This window comes from Hylobates moloch, unplaced genomic scaffold (assembly GCF_009828535.3).
Source record: "Hylobates moloch isolate HMO894 unplaced genomic scaffold, HMol_V3 SCAFFOLD_17, whole genome shotgun sequence".
NCBI lineage: Eukaryota > Metazoa > Chordata > Mammalia > Primates > Hylobatidae > Hylobates > Hylobates moloch.
This window is the reverse complement of record NW_026652292.1, coordinates 69,967,179-69,981,459: the sequence shown is the minus strand read 5'-3', so window position 1 is coordinate 69,981,459 and position 14,281 is coordinate 69,967,179.

The window sequence follows — 14,281 nt, the reverse complement described above, 5'->3', positions numbered from 1 at the left end:
CACTTATTTACAAGGAGGACAGTTTTGAAATTAATTTTTCCTTATAATTTAAGGTACAGTGAGAGGATGCATAAACAGACCTTTTGAAGTATGTGAAAATTATGAACCCACTTTCAGTTTGTTGCACCAACTTCCAAAAGTTACAATGTCAGAGGAAACATCAAAATTCCCTTGCATAATTTTACATCTAAAATAAAATTCAGACACCAAGATGGTAACCCCCATGGATCTTCACAGAGCTTCAAGCCAAAGTTTTTGACACTCAATAGAAGGTGAAGCTTACAGACATACCGACCAAACAGCTAAAAAGAACAAAAAAGCATGCACATCTTACAGATGCAGGCATCATGACTTCGGTGGATGAGACTAATCTGTTTGAAGGTGTAGGATATATGTATGAAGATGAAGAATGTTTATTCTTCAATCCAAGGAGGCAGTTCACAATAAGCTGTTAGAAAGTCAGAAAATAGCAGAAGAAAAAAAATTAAATAACAAAAACAGAAAAAAATCCTACCTAGAGCAGAATGTTAAGGAAGCTGAGGGCAACATCTGGGAGATGCTGATGGCACAAAGGGCCCAATTGGGAGCCTCTGGGGGAAGCTCTTCCTCCTGCCCCTCCTATTTCTGGCAAGGGCAGAGTGGTCTGTGCAGGGAAACAGTCTCTCTTCTGCCCTGATGGATGTTTTATCTGGATGGCCTAGCAATCTCACAGGTTCTACATCATCCTGAGCCCCTCTTGTATCCCAACTCTGAGATTTTTACCCTGGCTTTGCCTCCCCTGCTCAAGACACTCTTTTCTGTTGGTGTGAGTCATGAGCTCCCAGGAAAGGGAAGATGGGAGCCATGACTGATAGGAGGCTCTGTCTGAGCCTTCCATTAGGGACGCTGGTCAGACCAATAAACGGCATCTGTCCCACTCTGCTACATCTGCCTTTCTTGAGCTGAGGGATGGGAATGGAGGGTGAGAGAGGCAATGGCTGTCTCCATCACAGCTCCTGCTCCCTCTGCATTAGAGTCTTTCTTTCCTTGGGGGATGGGATCTTGTCCTCTTATCTTTTCCTTTTCTGGACCTGTGACTAATCCCTTCACCTTCTGGGCCTCTGTATAGTATACAGATGAGGAAGAAAGAAGACTTACACCCACAGCTGAATTTAAGTGAAAAGAATAGTGGTTCCTTTATGGCAGTCTGCCTACAGATTCCTTTCCCTGCTTTCTCCCATACCTTCTGTATTAGTCCATTCGCACACTGCTATAAAGAGCAGCTCGAGACTGGGTAATTTCTGAAGGAAAGAGGTTTAATTGACTCAGAGTCCTGCATGGTTGGGGAGGCCTCAGGAAACTCACAAATCATGGTGGAAGGCAAAGGGGAAGCAAGTCACCTCCTTCACAAGGTGGCAGGAAAGGGAATGACACAGGAGGAACCACCAAACACTTATAAAACCATCAGATCTTGTGAGAACTCACTCACCATCAGGAGAACAGCATGGGGGAGCCACTCCCATGATCCAATCACCTCTACCTGGTGTCTCTCCCTTGACACATGGGATTATGGGGATTACAATTTAAGATGAGATTTTGGGTGGAGACACAGACAAACCATATCACATTCCAAAAGAAAGTTCAACAATAAGCAGCACCTCCAAGACTCTCTCCCTTTGGCCAATATCATAAGGTGGACACTGTAATCGTGAAGCTTAGGGACAGAGGAGCGCTGGAGCTGGCTTATACCCACTCAGGAGGGCTGATTGTTCAATTTTCATGAATTTTTGTTGCAAGTCACTTGTTAAAACCAGCCATTACAAAAATTACGTAAAGTTGAAAATCGTGTTAAAAACAAGGATAATGAATGTTCAAAGCTCAAATAAAAATTCAGAGTTACACAGAACTGATTTGTATGAAGAGTTAAATTTTTTGGAAAAAATTTTCTGTAAGTCATCGCTTCTAGACGTGCTAAAATTTTTATAATGAAATATTTTTTCAGATTTATTCCAATGCTATAAAACATGTTTAGCATTTCAGTAACAGTTGTATTAGCAGAAAATTCTTCCAAAATTTAAAATTATTAAAATTATCTGCAACTTTGCAGGTTATAAATGTGTTTGATATCACTTTCAATTATATTGATCAATAATGAAGTTTCAAAAAGCATAAATTTTGATACCTAATAAATAAATTTACAGAAGAATGAATTAGAGAAACCTCATAATAAATCAAGGTGTCACATTAAGAAAGTATTATGGTTTACTATGTCATATAAAATTACATATTATACATTGAATTATATACAAATATAAAATTATGACACCAATATTTTCTTGCAATTTGTAGGTTTATGTTGTTATTCATAACTATTACTCTGATTACATTTTGTCAGTAATATAATTTTTTAAAGGAAAATGTATTGTTTTAATATGTTTAGCTTAGCTGTACTTTTTTTTCTGCTTTTTGAACAGTGTTTCACGTTTTCATTTTGCATTGCCACCAAAATTGTGTAGTTGGCCCTGCCTTTAAAATCATAGTTTCTTCTAGGTAATATGGCTGAAATGTCAAGATCCAGGTTCTGGACTGTCTGCAGAGCCCTCTCTTGTTCTTGAGGTCATTCAAAATCAAGAGCCTTCTGAGTTACACGATTAATGGATCAGAACCATATTCCTAAATGTGGCTTGCGCTGTCTTCAAAATCCAGAGAAACCTTCCATGGGCTGTACTTCTTTCATAGTGGTAGGAGGTGGAAGATGAAATAACATATCCTTTATTTTGTAGGGGATGCTCTGGAATGTCCCCAGACCACTGGCTCACTATAATCTCAGTCCCAAATCTTTGTCGGGTTTATCTCCCACCCTCTGGCCTGCATGTGTTTTAATAGGGCATTTCGAAGACTTGCCACCTTATGATTACTAATTTTAGTTAACATGATATTATCAATATAAGGGGCCAGACTGATGTTATATAGAATGTTTAGACAAAGATTAAGGTTCTTTTAGACTACACAGGGATAGAGGAGAGTAGAGCTAATGTAGCCCTTGGGCCAGATGGTGAGTTACCTGCGTAGTCAAGGTGAATGAACTGCATCTTATTCTTCTTCCCAAAGGAGATTGAAAATAAGGTATTTGCAGTATACCAAGAGTCAAAGGCTGTGATAATTTGCTGTCATAAAATACCACCATCTTGTACTGCAACTGCGAACTAGGGCTACCACTTGGCTAAATTATCTGACATAGTCCATTTAGTGTTTGTTTTTTTCCAGGGGTTAGATTGATGAATTAAAGGAGGATATGATGAAATCACCACACTGTTCTTTCTTTTTTGAGTCTCTAAGGGTGGTTCCAAGCCCTTGCATTACACTTGTGTCTTAGTTTATTTCCTGCTCCTATAACATAATACCATAGACTGGGTAATTTGTAAAGACAAGAAACATTTCTCACAGTTCTGGAGACTGGGAAGTTCAGGAGCATCGCACTAGTATCTGGTGGGGCCATTCCATGGCAGAAGGCATAGCAAAGTGAAGAAACATGTGCATGAGGCAGGGAGAGAAGTGTGCCAAACTCATCATTTTTACCAGGACCCCTGCAATAACCAACCCGATCCTGTGATAACACCATTAATTTCTTCATGAGGGCTCTGCTTCTTAAAGGTCCCACCCCTTAATATGGTTACTGTGACAATTGAATCTCATCATAAGTTTGGAGGGAACATTCAAACCATAGAAACCTAGGATGTGATATTGCTCTGGAATGGTGGTCACCTTCAAGGGTGTTTACTTCATCTTTCCTACTATAATGGCTCTTACTCCACAGGTCAAAGAACAAATGTGAGAGGGGGCTAGGGAAATTATCACAGTATGGGTCCTGATAAACTTAGTCCTGGAGTCCATTTGTCATCTAGCCTCAGTAAGTCCTTATTTAACTGAGGGGGCCCATGATTGTGTTTTGGGTCTTGTAGCAGTGACAGCTCAGACTCTGTGATCGAGCCATCAGAAGATCTGAGTATTTCCATTCCTCCAAATGCGCAGGAACTCCAATAAATGGGTATGGGTCCCTTTGGGGAAGGGTTGGGAGAATCACTACGTTATATGCTTGCTGTGGCTTACAGGCCTCTTCCTCTCCCTTAAGTGATTAAATCTGGGCCTGAGGTTCCAGACACCAGTCTGGGAACTGGGTATCAGACTGTGATAGTCCACTGTGGTAGCTGACATCATCAACATTTGGCTCTCTTGCTCTTGATCACTTTTGATTGTAAAGGTCAAACAATATCCTTATCAATTGCACATCTAAGAGCTCTTAGGAACCATGGCATATATTAACCACAGTCTCAGATTTGTGCCTGTCAGGCCCCTGTTTGCCATGCTGCCTTTATGCCATTGTAGTAGTCATGGCTGCCTTGCTGCCACCAAGCCTCCACTATTCCGGAATCCTATTTTGCTTCTTGGTACTAGGAATCCCAGTCCCATAATGATATCGCTACCATCAATCCTGGCCTTCAGAATATAAACCACTTTGGAGCTTTTCCGTGAAGCCAGTAACCCCATCACTATCACATTCTTTACTGTTTTAATGAAGAGCATCTTCTTGGACTGTCCTGGAAACATTGTCAGCTGGCTATGTTATTCTATGTCATTCTTTGGAGTAAGCTTATCTCCCTGAGCTGAAGCACAGTAGTAAATAAATCTTATCTAGTTTTTTAAAACATTAATTTATTTATTTATTAGAGGCAAGTTCTCACCGTCTCCCAGGCTGGAGCACAGTGGTTCCATCATGGCTCACTGCAGCCTCGAATTCCTAGGCTCATGTGATCTTCCTTCTCCAGTCTCCTGAGTAGCTAGGACTACAGGCACAAGTCACCATGCCCAGCTAATCTTTTAAATTCTTATTTCTTGTAGAGATGTGGTCTTGTTATGTTGCCAAGGCTGGTCTTAAATTCCTGGCCTCAAGCATTCCTTCTTCCTTGGCCTCCTAAAGTGTTGGGATTACAGGCATGAGATACCATGTCCGGCCAATCTTATCTCATTTATTTCAGGCCTTCTTTTCTCCAGATTTCAATGAGCCATTCCTACAGTTTTATTAGGACCAGCTCTAAGTGCCTTGCCAGGTCATTAAATTTTGAGTCATGAGAGAGTACCCTTTTATCAATTCATTCTTTCTTATCCAGCCTTGTGTATTACGTACCACCATTATCAGTCCAACACCATTCTCATGCATGCTTTCACAATTCCTGACATATATTTAGGCAGATCCTACAATTCGTTTGGTTAACAATCCCTTTTCTCTAAAATAAGGGACAGTACTTCCCAGGAGCATGGTGCCGATACTGGAGCTTAGTTATTGGTCTAGAAGCAGTGAAGGGAGCCAGGTTCTGAAGAGGGCAAGCAACCTCTTGCAATGCAAGGCTGTGCACAGTCTCCAGGCAAAGGGAGCTGCTATCCTTCAGTAAGGGAGGAGAAAGTGACTCCTGCCAACTCACCGGGAGGTCATGGGAATCTAGGGTTTCAAGGTTTGCCATTACATAGGCAAAGATGGCCCCATCCCATCTCAGGGTCTTACTCCTTCCCCACCAAGGCCTTGACTTTAATGAAGGACATCTGCCAGGGATGGGAATAGAGACCAAGTTTTCTTGATTATTCTGCTGTGATCACAATGAACATGCTGTGCTTGTAGGATTTTCACATAGTCTGCCCTCTGGCTGCAGGAGGTGAGGGGCTCCTTCAATGTTGAGGGCCACTGAGGTCTTCTGACTTCACACTACACCCGAGTTGGTAGTTGGTAGTTGATCTGATCCTGTTGTTTTCTTCCGTCAGCACATGATGGTAGTGGAAAGAAACAGCTAATTCTACATTCCTTATCATTACCATTTTATGACATCTCTCAGTTACTATAAATAGCATGTAAGTCAGTGCATCTGTTTCTCTTTCTTCCATCATAGTTCACTTCACGCAAGAGTCGCAGTAACTGAAGTGCCACAGCACACCAGAGGAAGGGAGGATGAGACGAAGGAGGGAAGCAGCCCATAAAGGATGCGTTACCAAGCAAGTTGTCACTGAGGGCAACTGGAGCTTAATCCTGCGGGGACCTTTGGCTGACTGTGTAGCACATTTCTCAGAGTTAATTAATCAAGGACATGGGGAAGCTGAGGTCTCTATCCTCCATTCCTGCCAGTCATTGGTTGACGGCGCTCCCAGGGAGGATATTAATTCCTGACACTTCCAGGCTGCCCCGTGTGGGGGCAGACCAGGTATTGGAAGTCAGAGAAGACTCTCAGGCAGTCACAGGTGCTTCCCATTGGAAGTTGAGAGGATGGGTCCAGAAATGGTCATTGCCAAGATGGATAAGCACGAGACACCAGCACTTTCTGCTACGAGTGGGTTTTCTGTCACTTGATCCAAATGCTTCCCAGTTGAGAGTCTGGATTTTGTTGTTGTTGTTGTTGTTGTTATTTTACTTTATTCAGGGGATCTTTTCTGGGATCCTTTCAATTTTGCCTCTACCTCAAAATTCATTATTGCTACAGATCTGCCTTCATGAATGAAAGAGTTACTATTCTATCACTGTCCTGGTAATTTTATTATTTTTTCAAAGCAAAGAATACCTCTGGAAATAACTTCTTCAATTAGAACTAAAGAGCTTCCCTGTTTAGCAGCATAACAAACCTGAAATGTAGCACATGTGGCATTCACAAGCAAATGACAGCAAAGAGTATTTTTTATTATTTGAAATTTCTTTTTTGTGGGTACATAGTAGCATATATTTATGAGGTACATGAGGTGTTTTGAAACAGGCATGCAATGTGAAATAAGCACATCATGAAAAATGGGGTATTCACCCCCCCTGAGCATTTATCCTTTGAGCTACAAACAATCCAATTACACTTTGTAAATTATTTTAAAATACACAATTAAGTTATTATAGACTATAGTCACCCTATTGTGTTATCAAACAGTAGGTCTTATTCATTCTTTTTTTTTTTTTTGTATCCATTAACCATCCCACCTACCTCTCATCCCCTCACTACCCTTCCCAGCCTCTGGCAACTATCCTTCTACCTTCTATGTCCATGAGTTCAGATGGTTTGATTTTTATTTTATTTTATTTTTGGAGACGGAGTTTTGCTCTTGCTGCCCAACCTCCGCCACCCAGGTTCAAGCGATTCTCCTGCCTCAGCCTCCTGAGTGGCTGGGATTACAGGTGCCCACCACTATGCCCGGCTAATTTTTGTATTTTTAGTAGAGATTTTGTTTCACTCTGTTGTCCAGGCTGGTCTCAAACTCCTGACCTCAGGTGATTCACCAGCCTCAGCCTCTCAAAGTGCTGGGATTACAGGAGTGAGCCACTGTGCCCGGCATGGTTTGAATTTTAGATCTCACAAATAAGTGTGAACATGTGATGTTTGTTTTTCTGGCCCTGGCTTACTTCACTCAACAGAAGCAAAGAGCATTTGGCAATTCATTCCCATCCCTTCAGGTGGAAGACTTTTAATATGTCTCTGCTTGGAACTAGAGAGAGGTTTATTAATTATCTGTGAAAGAGAACCAGGTGAATAAGACAGATGTTGCTCTCAAGGAACTACTATCCAGAACTATGCTGTCCAGTATGGTAGCCACAAAATACTTGCAGCTACTGAGCGTTTGAGATGTGGCTAGTGCCAACTAAGATGGGCTGTAAGTGTACAATGAACACCATATTTCAAAGACTTAGCAGAAAGATAAAAGAATATAAAATATCACATTAATAATTGTTATATTGATTACGTGTAGAAATGATCATGCTTGTTTTGGATATGTTAGGTTAATTAAAATATATTTTAACATTAATTGTAACTGGGTTTTTTTTGTTCCTTAATAATATAGCTACTTATAAAAATGTAAAATTTTATACATGGCTCATATTATATTTCTACTGGTCAGTACTGATCAAGAAAAAATTATCAGGTGGTCCACTATGAATGGTGTGCAATATCAGCCAAAACTCATTATAGTAGGTTCTGGAAATACAAAGGTGAATCCACATGATTTTCTATCCTCAAGTAGCTCTCTGCCCAGTGTTTGGAGAAGGCAAACAGTAATATTTAATTGAGAAGACAGGGCTACCAGAGGCATGAATCAGGTGTAACAGAGTTCACGCACTACAAAGACTTATACTACAGCAGGGGTGGTGCACGGAGTGGACAGGCAGGTGAGTGAGCAAGTTAGAGAAGATTTTAAAGAGGAGGGGATATATGAATTAATTTGTCGCAAGAGTGGAGTTTTACAAGGTAGAAAAGTGCGTAGCGTGTGCGGTGGTTAGGCCTGTGAGTTGAAATAACTTCCCCTTATAATCCCCTTTAATTGAAAAAAACCTCAGGGAACATTCTGATTGGCAGGGCCAGAGTCACATGACCACCATGGGCCAATGACTATGGCTAGCTGTGTTGATATTACAATTGACTAGCTGTGATCAGGGAGGTGGTACCATGAAAGAAGACAGATATTTTTATTCAGAAGAGGAAGAGAAGCAATTCCTCAAAAGAAAGGTAGCACTGGTCCATAAAGGGAGGCTGCTGGGAAGATGCAATACTCTTCCTACATAGTGGAGATCTAGACATATACATCATAGTCACTATTGTGTATACAGTGTATATAGATATACACTATATCTATGTATATAGATCTATGTGTATACACTATATCTATGTATATCTATAGATCTATATTTATATAGTATATGTATATCTTAGATATAAATATACATAGATATAATGTATACATCCACCTATAGTATGTACACATCTATGTATATATCTATGTATATACATCTATGTATAGATGTACTGTGTATAATGTATATAAATATACACTGTAGCCACTAATTTCTTCATCTTAATATGCTTATGTCTCAGTCTCTTTTCTCATCACAGCACACAAAACCCAGCACTTCTCCTTCGTGTATTATAACAATTTATTTCTTGCAACAACTCATGGCAGTGGGGAACATGGCTTGTATAAGACTAGAAAATGAATTATTGCCATTTTATAAACATGCTAAGGAGATTTAGTTTTGTCCTGAAAGCAAAGGAAAACCATAAAAGATTAAAAAACTTTGACAAGAGAGGTGTATGATCAGATTTGTGCTTTGATCATTAATTCATTAAACAGATATCATAGTGTGTTTATGAGTTCCAGGTGTTCTTCTAAGTGCTAGGATCTACTCAGTAAATGGGCAATTGTGCATATGTTCTTATAGTGCACATTCTAGTGGGTGGAGATAATAAATAGCTTGTATAAGGAATAAATTGTATTTTCGAAGGTGATGCGTGCTCCAGGAATTAATACAACATGGAAAGCTAGGCTGGGGGCTATGGTTTCAAATGAGAAGTCTGGATAGGCCTCATTGAGAAAATGATGTTTAAACAAAGATTTGAAGGAGTGAAGGAATCAAGCTATTCATTTTTTTTTTTGAGACAGAGTTTTGCTCTTATTGCCCATGCTGGAGTGCAATGGTGCGATCTCGGCTCACTGCAACCCCTGCCTCCTGGGTTCCAGTGATTCTCTTGCCTCAGCCTCCTGAGTAGCTGGGATTACAGGTATGTGCCACCATGCCTAGCTAATTTTGTATTTTTAGTCGAGACAGGGTTTCTCCATGTTGGTCAGGCTGGTCTCGAACTCCTGACCTCAGGTGATCCACCTACCTCGGCCTCCCAAGCCATTCTTTTATCTGTAGAATGAACATTTCAAGCAGAAGGAGCAGAAGCAAAGGCCCCGTGGTAGCCATGTGTCTGAACTATTTGAGGAACGGCAAGGAGGCCAGGATGGCAGGATCAAGGTGAGGGAAGGAAATAGGCCAGATCAGGTCAGGCCTTGCAGGCTGTTTCACTGGCTTTTGTTGGAATGAGATGGAAAGCCAGTAAAGGCCCGCTGGAGAGAGACTTCTGGCCACTGCACATTGATGCTGGTTGATAATGTAAATAGTAAATATAAATCACTAAGAAGATATAAATCACTAAGAAGATATAAATCACTAAGAAGATAAAGTGATTTAAATATAAATCACTAAGAAATATTTAAATATAAATCACTAAGAAATATAAATATAAATCATTAAGAAATATTTAAATATAAATCACTAAGAAGATAAAGTGGCTGTCCTCTTAGCATTTCATCTGGCAATATATCACCCTCCATCTTCATCTCTCTGATATAAATGTCATATCCAAAATACACCACGCTGCATTCTTCTAAAATTTCAGATTAGATATGTTCCAGCCTTTGTCTCAGCTGTCTCTCTCTGGGGCTCAGATACATCAGAGCTGATAGCATGGGGCTTTCAGAAGTCCATTTGTGGGAGGGATTATTTTCAGATAAAGCTGGTCTGGAAAAGGGAGAAGAATTAGAAGATATCCATCATATCTGTAGCAGAGATTTGTTATGTATGTGTGTGCTCCTGTGTATATATGTAGAAACCAAACATCCCGAATGGCTCATGATCGCGCCAGTGGGTGTCCTTTGTCCTTGCATAATTATTAGTAGCAACCCTCTCCATTAGGTGAGCCCTAAGGAGAAAGAGTAGGGTCTTTAAGAATGTTACGAGACACAGAGCCACAAATAGTATTGGGATAGGACCCAGCTCTCTAAGTGCCGCCCAGCCATGGCACAGCTGGAGGTTCACAGAGATGGTGCCCACCAAAGGCAATGATGTGACATACATAAACTGCCTTGCAGGCAGGGAGAGTCCAAATCGGTCAGGCCCCATCCAGACACACAGATGGCACACTCAAATCAGGAAAATCCGGAGGAGGTTTAATAGGGACTATCTGCCAAGCCTTGATGTGTACAGAGATGCACCAAGGCCCCACGGAGTGAGGCAATAGGGAGGTCCTGGGAATCTGGAAGGAGAGAGTCCCACGGAGAGGTCATCTTGAGAAGAGCAGTGGCCTCTGTCAAGGAACCCAGTGGCCTGAGGCAACCCTGCAGGGAGGAAGCCAGCTGAGGAAATGGATAACCGGACCTTAGTCGCCTTCCTTCCTTTGGGAGAGCCTACTGGGGCTGGATCCAAGGCAGAGAGCCAAAGGGAGAGGCTGGAGGATCTGGAAGGCCAAGTCGGGGGTGTGAGGCCACAGCTTCTTCGTGTGTATCACCAGTGGGGATTGAGAAGAGAGGGAAACCATGATGGAGGTCATGGGACTGTGGGCAGCTTTTTCGAGCACGGATGAGATAATCCCTGCGAAGACCCCCGGAAATACTGAGAGGGAGGCTCTTTGAAAGGGGAAGGTGTTCTGCAGAACAATAGAGGCTTCATGAGCCGCTAAAATAGAGGTTGTGAGGATTAGTGTGACCCCATTGTGAACGCTGGCCTAAAAGGACCCAAGGGAACAGGGGTATGTTGAGTTCAGGAACATTGCAGAATTTCCAGATGTTCTTCTCTGAAGCATGCACCTACCTAAGATTGTCTCCTCTCTAAGGGTTGTGTGCAGTTTCTTACCTTCTGTGAGCTGGCTGTGAACTCAGTGCCCCTGGGTGGTAGCAGAAGCATGAATGCTGAGAGGAAGGATGTTGCTTCAGCACTGTGTGGTTTTGAATGAGATAAAGAATCAACGTCAGATGTAGCTGCACACAAACTTTATTTTGTTGAATTTCCAATTGAAGTATTTGATAAGCATGCCTGATAACACGGAAAAAACGGGCTCTTTTCCAATGGTCCATTTTTGTAATTTAAGTATATAGATTTGTTTTAGATTACATTTGGTGATTTTTATGTTATTTCTGAAAAGGTAATGTATACACATGGCTTAAAAATAAGACACTATGAAAAAAACTCATTCCTACTCCTGTCCCCTGTTCTGGTCCCACACCTCTTATTCAGATGACTACTTGTTAAAGATTCATGTAGATCCGTCTAGGGTTTCTTTGCAAAAATGCAAGCACATACATACACAGAATAACACAGGTTATTATTCTCTACCTTTTCTTACACAAAAGGAAACATTCAATACAAAATACTTTGTACTCCTTAATAGTACATCCTGGAGATTATTCTGTATCAATACATACAGAGATTCCTCACTTTATTTTTTACAGCTGCATAATACTCCATGGGAGAGATGTTTTGTAATTTATTTAACCCAACCCCATGTTAGGAACAGCATTCAGGTTGTTTGCAATCAGTTTCTCTTCTTTTTTTTATTTATTTTTTATTTTTTTGAGATGGAGTCTCACTCTGTCACTCAGGCTGGAGTGCAGTGGTGCAATCTCAGCTCACTGGAACCTCCGCCTCCCGGGTTCAAGTGATTCTCCTGCCTCAGCCTCTTGAGTAGCTGGGATTACAGGTGTGCACCACCAGGCCTGGCTAATTTTTGTATTTTTAGTAGAGACGGGGTTTCACCATGTTGGTCTGGCTGGTCTCGAACTCCCGACCTCTTGATCCACCCACCTTGGCCTCCCAAAGTTCTGGGATTACAGGCGTGAGCCACCGCGCCCGGCGCCAGTTTCTCTTATAAACAATGCTGCAATGACTAATCTGGTATATTTATTATCTTTCACATGGGCAGAGATATTTGTAGGTTGAATTCCTAGAAATGGGGTCAGTGAGTCAAACAGTAAATGCATTTGCAATATTAATGTATTCATTCTTCGCTGGATCTCTGTAGTTTAGCAATAAATTGAACAACTGCATATTATTTATGGGTGAAAATCCGCAAAGAAAAAAGAAATGCTGAGTCCAGATATAAGCTTCAGTCGATGTAGAGTGATGGTAACAACCGGTGATGAATGTCTTAGAGTGTTTATGCATCTGTGAGTGTGTGAGTGTGTGCTCATTTGTGTACTCTGAAAACCCTATTTGAAAAAAAAAAAAAAACTTGACCATCGGGTTATTAGACAGATAATCACTTCACTCCACTTTCAAATCGATGAGTTTCTTATTCCAGCTTATATTCCAATAGTCCAAAGCTTCCAGGGACTAAAGGTAAAACAATCTGAGAGTCTGAATTCCTCCACAGGGCAAGTACCATGTAAACTGATAGATGATGTTAAGGTTCTCAAGGTGGTGACTAAACAGTTCTCCCAGTCTCTGCAACATAAACATAAACTTAAAAATTACACGGTAAGCTAGATCTTCATTTTGAAAATAACCGTGGGATTTGAAAAAATAAAACTAAAACAAACAAAACACACCACCACGAACAATAAAAACAACAACAAAACAAGGGGGAGAAAACTGACTTTCTGGTGTTTTTGCTAGAAGACAGCAGAGTGGGTTGGGGGAAGCTCTTCTCATAAAAGAAAAGTACTAGACAATGTAGTCTTTTAAAGGGTCTTGAAAACAGATTATGCAGTAAAACTGAACTGTCAAAGACCCTCAGAGATGGTCTCACCTGGCTAGTCCAATGAAGCACCCAGCCAGAGGAGAGTTTTCTTTCTCATTTTCAATGATGTGGTTTGTGGTTAAATATGTGCATGCCAATGGCAGGTCTGGGGGTGAGATGTGTTTGAAAAAATGTTGAATTTATATTTTGCAATACCAGCCAGACTCAGGAAGTGACACTCAATCACATTTTCTTGACCTGGGTGGAGATTAGTTGAGAATGTGTTTGATAGGTTAACAAATGTTGAGAAACATTTTGACATAGGACGTGTTGCATATAACTAGTTTTGTGAAGATGATGCCCTTAATGGGTATTTCTTCTATGAATGACTCAGGCCATCATCATAGGCTTGGGTTATTGTAACATCTAGCAGGTATGTTGCGCTGTGGAGAGCTGTTTTTCCCCCTAGTGGCCTTCGAGGGGGAGGTTTGGAGTGCTATTCACATTTTTCTGTGCCCTGGCTGTGCAGTGGCCAGCCATATCTCTTTCCAAGATGCTCATTTGTTGGGGCTCAGGATGCACCACCTCAAAACATACTGTGGGAGACAAGATGTGCCACCCCAAAATACACTTCTTGGCATATTTCAAGCTGGTTATTCAGATAAACTGCAGACTCAGGAGTATCTCTGAAAAGCTGCCCTTTGTAAAAGAAATGTATGCCTAATGTAAATTGAAAGTTACGTTTCTTGTAAAAGAAATCTATATTAGTAAAACTATCTGTATCAGGAAGAGGGCTGTTCCTAGACAATTTTTATTACCTGAGATACTTTATTTGCATAACAAGACAAACTTTTATTCACCTTATATTTCCTCCCTCCCCTTCTCATAGCTTGTCTCTACCACACCCAGAGGCCCCAAGCTCCTCCTATTCCTTTCTGTAGCTCAGGCTGCTATATAAGCTTCAATCATCTGGTCTTTCTTCAACTCTCATATTTTCGCGGGACCCCTGTGCC